This window comes from Ctenopharyngodon idella, chromosome 12 (genome assembly GCF_019924925.1).
Source record: "Ctenopharyngodon idella isolate HZGC_01 chromosome 12, HZGC01, whole genome shotgun sequence".
Lineage (NCBI taxonomy): Eukaryota > Metazoa > Chordata > Actinopteri > Cypriniformes > Xenocyprididae > Ctenopharyngodon > Ctenopharyngodon idella.
The window spans coordinates 4,155,843-4,164,051 of record NC_067231.1 but is presented as its reverse complement, the minus strand read 5'-3'; the positions used below and the strand labels follow the sequence as shown (position 1 = coordinate 4,164,051).

Here is an 8,209-nt window from a genome sequence, read left to right as displayed (position 1 = left end):
TTTGTAGATTGTTCTTGTCCCTGCCAATAGTGAGCGCTGCGCCATCTAGTGTTTCATTGAGGGATAGCGCACTGAGGGTGCTGTTCCATTTGGGTCTTTCCTGCTATATTTTCATGTCACTATTAAATGTCTTCTTAAAGGGATAGTTCACCCAAAAATGGAAATTATCCTATGATTTACTCACCCCTCAAGCAAGGTGTATATGACTATCTTCTTTCAGACGAACACAATCGGAGATATTATTTAAAAATATCCTTAGTCCTCCAAGGTTTAGAATGGTTGTGAATAGCTGGTCAAATTTTGAAGACAAAAAATGCATCCATCCATAAAAAAATGAATCCATATGACTACAGGGGGTTAATAAATAAACAAATATCCTTATTTAAAACTCTATAAATTCAAATAACTAGCTTCCAGCGGGGATAATTTTCATTTTTGGGTGAGCTATCCCTTTAATATATTTAATAATATCAAATATGTAAATCATATTAGTTTGAGAATGTACCTGGGTGCATGGTGCATTAAACTGGCCATTTAATAGAATAGTTCATCCAAAAATGAAAATTCGGACATCATATACTCACCCTCTTGTTAATAATACACAAAATGTAAGACTAACAAGCTGATATGGAAAATATATGATATGAAAAAAATATATTAGCCCCCTTGGATCTTGCTTTAGCTGTTACATTTAAGCATTATATATATATATATATATATATAAATTTCTACCATTAAAAGAGGTACATGTTGTTGTTGTTTTGACATTCTGCAGACAGACTTGCTCTCTATTAACCCAGCAAACATGATTTCAAAAATGCTCTGAGGCTCATTCCGTTGAGGTTAATTTTCTCCAGGTCACCTTTACTATATCTCTGCCCTCTCTGACACTTTTTGCAGCCTGTTTCTCCTCCCTCTCTTCCTCCTCCTTCCCACCCACAGACTGGGAAGTAATCCTATATATATTGGTTGTTCACCCTGTACTTAAAACCTTAAAGGTTCTCCTCAGCTCACTGACTTTTGTCACACAAACAAAGAAAAATGCCAGAAGAAGTTCCTGCTCAGTGCAAGGTTCCCAAAGATGAGCTGGACAAGTGGTGAGTCATATTTCAGTAAGGATATATCAAAACCAAATACATTAATGCAACATTAAATTGTGAATCTGTATCTGATGCTTTTGATGAGACTGTTACATTCTTTATAGCTCAGCATGAGTATGTTTTTTTGTAAGATAAGTTTTTATCATGCATCAACGTAGAGCACAAAACCTCTGTGTGTATAGGTTATCTGTAGTGGTTTGTGAATGAGACTAGTTAAAATTGGTGTTGGATACTGAACGACAAGAGAGAAGATTGAGCACATGGTGCAGGGGGGAGCAGGGTTTGGAAGTGATGATGCAGGTGGAAAATTACCCATGTTAGCCATCATGTTGCTAAGTTAAAGCATGCGGCTGCAACACTCTCTCCCCTTGGTACTCGCAGTACATTTGATGTCAACAGAGTTTAGGAAATACATATTACAATACAGGTTCTGAATAAAGCTCATGTCATTTTCCCGCATTGTTACGCGTTCACTCACAAATGATTAACCTCCATCTATAATTGTTAACAAAGCAAAGTGCTCTATTTCTAGGTCAAAAGGTCAGAGGTCAATGCACTCACATAATGGCACAATATTGTGAACTTTACGGTGAGTTGCACAAGTTGTTCCATACACAATCTACTTTATGACTATCTCTTCTTAACTGATTTAGTCAAGAGCACTCATTGTAAACTGAGGTTATCATTTGCAGTGCATCATTTCTGTTTTGGTCACTTACACATAAAAATATAGCATTTGTAAGAAACAGAGTATCGCATTATGTATCAAATTCATTAAATAATCATTTAGTGCAAATCCAGTATTTGAGATAATATCTAACCCTCTGGTGCTCTTTGCAATGAATGACCTACGTATTTTTTATTTCAATGAAATGAATGTACTAGTTCGATAATGTTTTTTTTTTATTTAATATTTTGTAAATTTAGGGGATTTTATGGTACTAAATTATATTTATAGAAAAGTTATGAACCATAACCTGTTAATCACTTTTTGAGCATTAATCTGAAAATGAAATTTCCAACTTAAACTGTCGTAAATCTTTCAATGCTTTGGAGCACAGACTTAAGTTTGGTCTCTTTTTAAGGAAGACACTTGGCAGGTTATTGTCGATTATTGTTGAAAAATTTATTATTATGAAAAATGCATAAAATTTTTAAATTTTATATGAAATATATATTTTCCAAAACATGTTTTACTCTAAAACTGTGACAAAATCTAAGCCATAAATTTAAACAAGTTGTGTTCCAAATTTGAGGCTGATATCTCAAAAAATGAGCTTTCAGTAGATTTTGTTTGGGCACAGTACCAAACATTTCCACTAGGTGAAATTTGCTTCCCATTAGTTTCCAATGCGGTCATTTACTTAGTTTTTTTAAGTGTACACAGTCGAACGCAAAGCATACTTCATTTGACTCGTACGCATACACAGGAGTTCGACGCATGCGCAGTTTTGAGCAATCTCTCCACCACGAGTTATAACCCATGTAAACATCTTTGTATTCTTTCATGCTAGAGTTGTACAAATGAGGGCACTTTCTAACTTCCTTGCACAATCTCTCATCTGTGTAGGCCTCTATTGTCGCTGTAGCTTGCATGCGTTCCGGTCTGTTCTGTTTATGCAGTTTTTCTTTGACTACCTTGTGAATTGACGCCCCCAGGGCACGGTTGCCACCTTGTGGATAAACGAGTTACTGCAAAAACACGCATACAGTACTTGCATACTCTTCTGATGACAAAATTGTCCATTAAGTCCATGAGACCGTAGGGTGTCCCATTTGTCATTTTAGGTTTCAGAAGGGTCGATATGCACCCTCAATGCGCACTTTTGCCAAGCCTGCACCGGTGCAAGCTCTGCAGCAGACTTCTCCCTGACAGTCAAAGCGGCATTACGTCAAGAAAGTGCAGACTTGTAGAAAGACCATGAGTGTTTAGGGTGCCATTTGGTGTGACTATTTTTTTCAGGACCATTTAACCTTTTCAAATCTTGTCCATGATTTTGTGTGTGTGTTCACATAGCAAGCGCCAAAACTTTTACCAAGTTTCTTACAATTCCGATGAAGTTAAAAATTCTGAGAAAAAAAAAAAAAAGACCAAACAGCACCTTTCAACAGTCTTTGCAGCATGACAGTGCATCAGATCTATGCATAAACACATGCATGTCTAAATATAAATGTCTCATATTTGTATGCAAAAACATTCAGAGCAATATGCTGTCTCCGTTTGGTGCCAAATTTAGCATGAACTTTAAGTAATGTATATCTGATGTGGTTTTAAATAGACTCACACATGGAACAGCGAGGGAGTGGAGGTGTGCTCACAGCTCATGTTACATCTCCTGTATTGCAATGTCTGCGTTATTTATGAGGGTAAAGGGTGCCGTCACATGCAGAACCTGTCTAGTAAGAATTATTTCTAATTATTTTTTATTTTTATTGGATTTTAGCACATATAAATCTAGGGTTGATGCATAACATGTCCATTAACCTTTTGGATTGACATCATGATATGAATTTTAGATTTTACATTTCACTAAAAATGTGTTTTTAAAGTCACCATGAAATCAAAATGGACAATGCTTGTATTTATTATAAATGGTTCATCTGTGCACATCACTTTTTTTTTTTTAATTCATGTGTCTTGTAATCTTTAATCCTTAAATAACTTTACCACCCTCTTGCAGTGACATCTCTTTACTTATGATGTGTTGAGGGCGGGACAACCTGCCACTCAAACAGATTGACCAATAGAGTGCAACAGTCGGGTTCTGGCAGTAAAAACTCCATTCATTTTCTCCCTAGAGAAATTGATTTTTATTGATAACTTATAAACTTTTACTTCAATAGCATTGGTTGAAGCCGTTAGCCTGCATTATTTCAACTTATTTTTTTAAATAATCGTGTTTTTTAAAATAATCGTGTTTAATCGTGTTTTACCCATCATGCTACAGAAAATTCCACCAATTAGAGTCAAAACAAGCAAAAGATCTCATTAGCCCCACCCACTCCCATTAAGCACCACAAATGATGTAATCGAGTGTACCTATGCTCTCAAAATACTTAAATACTTGTTACATTGTAGGTTTTGTAACAGGAAGTGAGACTGGAATTGCTGTTGACTCATTTCAGCAGTTCATAATCGATTCTTTCTTTTATGAGACAATAACTTTATTTATTGTGCACTTAAAACTTTGCAGACTTTTACATTCACAAACAGCTATATTACACACTGCGTGAAAGCTAACATTCAAAAAAGCACAATAGGGGCACTTGAAATCAACTACGCATATCTTTAAAAAAGCAGAACTCTGAAGACTCTTTCATGTGATGAAGCAGCAGTGCATGACCAGATCAGTCACTGAAACTATGTAAGGCCTTTTGACTTCAAAGAATTTGTCCCCTTTGAGCCTGACATAATATCATCCTTCAAAAAACAAAAAAATCGATGCACAGACACATTGCACAACAGAGTCATATTCTCATAGGCATGCACGACTTATTGTTAGCACTAAACGCACTATATATGTTCAGTGTTCAAGGGATAGGAGCAGAGGGCTGTAAGGAGCTGCTGGAAGCCTTTGAGGCCTGTGTGAAGGGGGCCACAGCGGCCTCGTGAGGGGGACATGATTTTACATGTAAGTATTTTTATTTTGTAATTTTATTATGTTTTAGTTTAACTTTTATACTCTTTGAAATTTATCTGCAGTTATTTATCTTTATCAATTTATCTAGAGTATTTCATTACAATATTATTGTGAAATGATAGTGTGTACATTTATCTTCTGTCTGGACGAATGCATTGATTTGTCTATTCTGATTTTCTTCTGCTATTTTTATCTTAGGTCCTTCCTTTCTGGGTCCTCCAGTGTCCTTGCATTCCCTCACATTGTACTGGACTGAACCATTTTAAGGACAGTGAAAGGGGTGCAAGCCCTGGAAAGCAGTGGAATTGTTTATTTTGATCCTGAGAAGTTGGTGTCCCTCATGTTGTCCATGTTATTTGTAACTGTGAAAGAAAGAAGAACCCAGTTTTGTTATTTTTTTTTAATTTTTTCAAAATGTACACTGTGAAAGAGCACAATGCATTTCATCTGATTTTGAATAAATTACTATAATTGTTTACTTTTTTTTGCTATTACCACACACACACACACACACACACACACACACACATTGAGTCCGAGAGATTTTAACACATCAATGACCATGACCATTCAGAGTCAATAGCCTACAGAACTGTGACCACTAAATAACTGACACTAAATGTCTTCATAATAATTAACTGTATGCAGTGATTGATTTACCTTTAACTGCAGTGGTCTGCATACTTGATAACTCCTGCCAAGCACACTGGCAGTGCTGCTCATTTGATTTTTGTGTGCCCTGTAGACACAGCAACTGACTGTCATCACCATCTATTGAAGAAATTCTAAAGGTGTTGACAAAACCATTTTCATATTTTCATCACATATTAATCATGCTGTTACCATGTAGTTTTTATGGTATTGCTAGCTAGGACCTATGTAAAATTAGAAAAAAAATTCACACACAAAAAAAGCAATTTGTATGATTGGGTTGACGCATCATGGTTGTGACAGAAAATATGAGCACAATGATGTATAATAATAAAAATAATAATAATAAACTCAACAGAGCCTATGTGACCTTGTTTAACTCTTAGCAGGTGAAGTATATTAAAGGGTTAGTTCACCCCAAAATGAAAATTCTGTCATTAATTACTCACCCTCATGTCGTTCCACACTCGTAAGACCTTCGTTCATTTTCGGAACACAAATTAAGATTTTTTGATGAAGTCTGAGAGATTTCTGTTCCTCCATAGAGATCCAACGCAACTACCAAGCCACTGGAGTCACATGGAGTACTTTAATGATGTTTTTCCTACCTTTCTGGACCTTGGAGTGGTATAGTTGCATTGGATCTCTATGGAAGGACAGAAACCTCTCAGACTTCATCAAAAATATCTTAATTTGTGTTTCGAAGATGAACGAAGGTCTTACGAGTGTGGAACGACATGAGGGTAAGTAATTAATGACAGAATTATCATTTCTGAGTGAACTAACCCTTTAAAGCTTTGATAATGCCTGATTATTTTATTTTATTTTTTTTTTTTTTTTGAATATTGACCAGAAAATATATACACTATATGAAAAGGTAAATTTCAAAACATTTAAAAAAAAAAAAAAAAAAAAAAAGTATTTTCACATAAAAAAAAAATATTTCCATGACCTATAGCATATTTTTGGACATATGCATCCCACAAAAATATGTTCAAAGAACGTTTTTGTAACGTTTCCATTAAGCTATGAAAACATTTTTATTTTTTTATTTTTTTTTTTACGTTTTAAAGGCACAATATGTACGATTTTTTTAATTAAAATACCCAGACACCACTAGAACAATATTTTGGTGACTTTCCAATGCTTAAATCCAGAGAAATAAGCGATTTTAACAAGGACATGGACCGTTTCCGTACGTCGCCTATCAATGAAATCATACCCTCAATTTCCATGGAAACAACAAAGACGCTTTAATATATTATGTGTTTTTTTTAGACAGGTGAGCAACTGTTTGGATACATTCATCAACAGAAAACATTGATGCTCTACCCCACATACGCTTGACCGGAAGAAGCGGAAGCGGCATAATAAAAGTTCTGTTGCTTTCGAGCCGTGTGTGACGCTCGTCTCTCATTAGCAATCGCTCCAGCGGCCTCGTTCCGCTCCAACGGCTTTCAGCCACACCCTGCTTCATGCTACAGTAATAGCTCATCCATTAATATGATGATAATATGATGGCTGTAGATGTGAAGACAACACCTCCCATGACTACAACATGGGAACATTACTTTAAAGGGTTAGTTCACCCAAAAATGAAAATTCTGTTATTAATTACTCACCCTCATGCCGTTTTGCACCCATAAGACCTTCGTTGATCTTCGGAACACAAATTAAGATATTATTGTTTAAATCCAATGGCTCCGTGAGGCCTGCATAGGGAGCAATGACATTTCCTCTCTCAAGATCCATAAAGGTACTAAAAACATATTTAAATCAGTTCATGTGAGTACAGTGGTTCAATATTAATATTATAAAGCGACGAGAATATTTTTGGTGCGTAAAAAAAAAACAAAATAACGACTTATTTAGTGATGGCCGATTTCAAAACACTGCTTCAGGAAGATTCGGAGCGTTATGAATCAGCGTATCGAATCATAATTCGGATCGCTTGTCAAACCGGCAAACTGCTGAAATCACGTGACTTTGGCGCTCCGAACAGCTGATTCGACACGCTGATTCATTATGCTCCGAAGCTTCCTGAAGCAGTGTTTTGAAATCGGCCATCACTAAATAATTCATTATTTTGGTTTTTTTTTTTTTTTGGTGCACCAAAAATATTCTTGTGGCTTTATAATATTAATATTGAACCACTGTACTCACATGAACTGATTTAAATATGTTTTTAGCACCTTTATGGATCTTGAGAGAGGAAATGTCATTGCTCTCTATGCAGGCCTCACGGAGCCATCGGATTTAATCAAAAATATCTCAATTTGCGTTCCAAAGATTACTGAAGGTCTTACGGGTGTGGAACGGCATGAGCGTGAGTAATAAATTACAGAATTTTCATTTTTGGGTGAACTAACCCTTTAAAAGTTTTCTGAACGTTCTGAGACAAGTAAAACATTAGTCAAACGTTCAACTAAAACATTTCAGGGGGGAAAAAACGATGTATAAACGTTTTTGTGCTAACGTTTTGAGAACATTATTAAAGACCAGATAACTGAACTAACATTCTATTAACGTCACTTAAAGAATGTTTTTTTATAACATCGAGAGAACCTTGCCAGAACGTTAGCCAAAGTCCCGAAAACATTCCCTGTTAGCTGGGATATGATACCACTTTGGAGTTCTATGTATTAAAAAAAAAACTGTGCTACTAACTGGGACTTGTCACAGCACTTACATAATGTTGCCCTTTTGTTGATTTGATTGCTTCTATTGTTCTCATGTAAGTCGCTTTGGATAAAAGCGTCTGCTAAAAAAAAAAAGGTAGTTAAAGAGCAGGCATTCAGTGCGCCAACATATAAAGTG

The 8,209-nt window shown here is 35.7% G+C and overlaps 1 long non-coding RNA gene across 1 annotated transcript; it reads left to right on the top strand.

Moving 5' to 3' along the window:
- Positions 1–928: 928 nt before the first annotated feature.
- On the top strand, positions 929–5,219 carry LOC127523734 (uncharacterized). Its single transcript, XR_007932922.1, has 3 exons — positions 929–1,097; positions 4,629–4,732; positions 4,940–5,219. It is a non-coding gene; the product is annotated as an uncharacterized LOC127523734 (long non-coding RNA).
- The last annotated feature ends 2,990 nt before the right edge of the window (positions 5,220–8,209 follow it).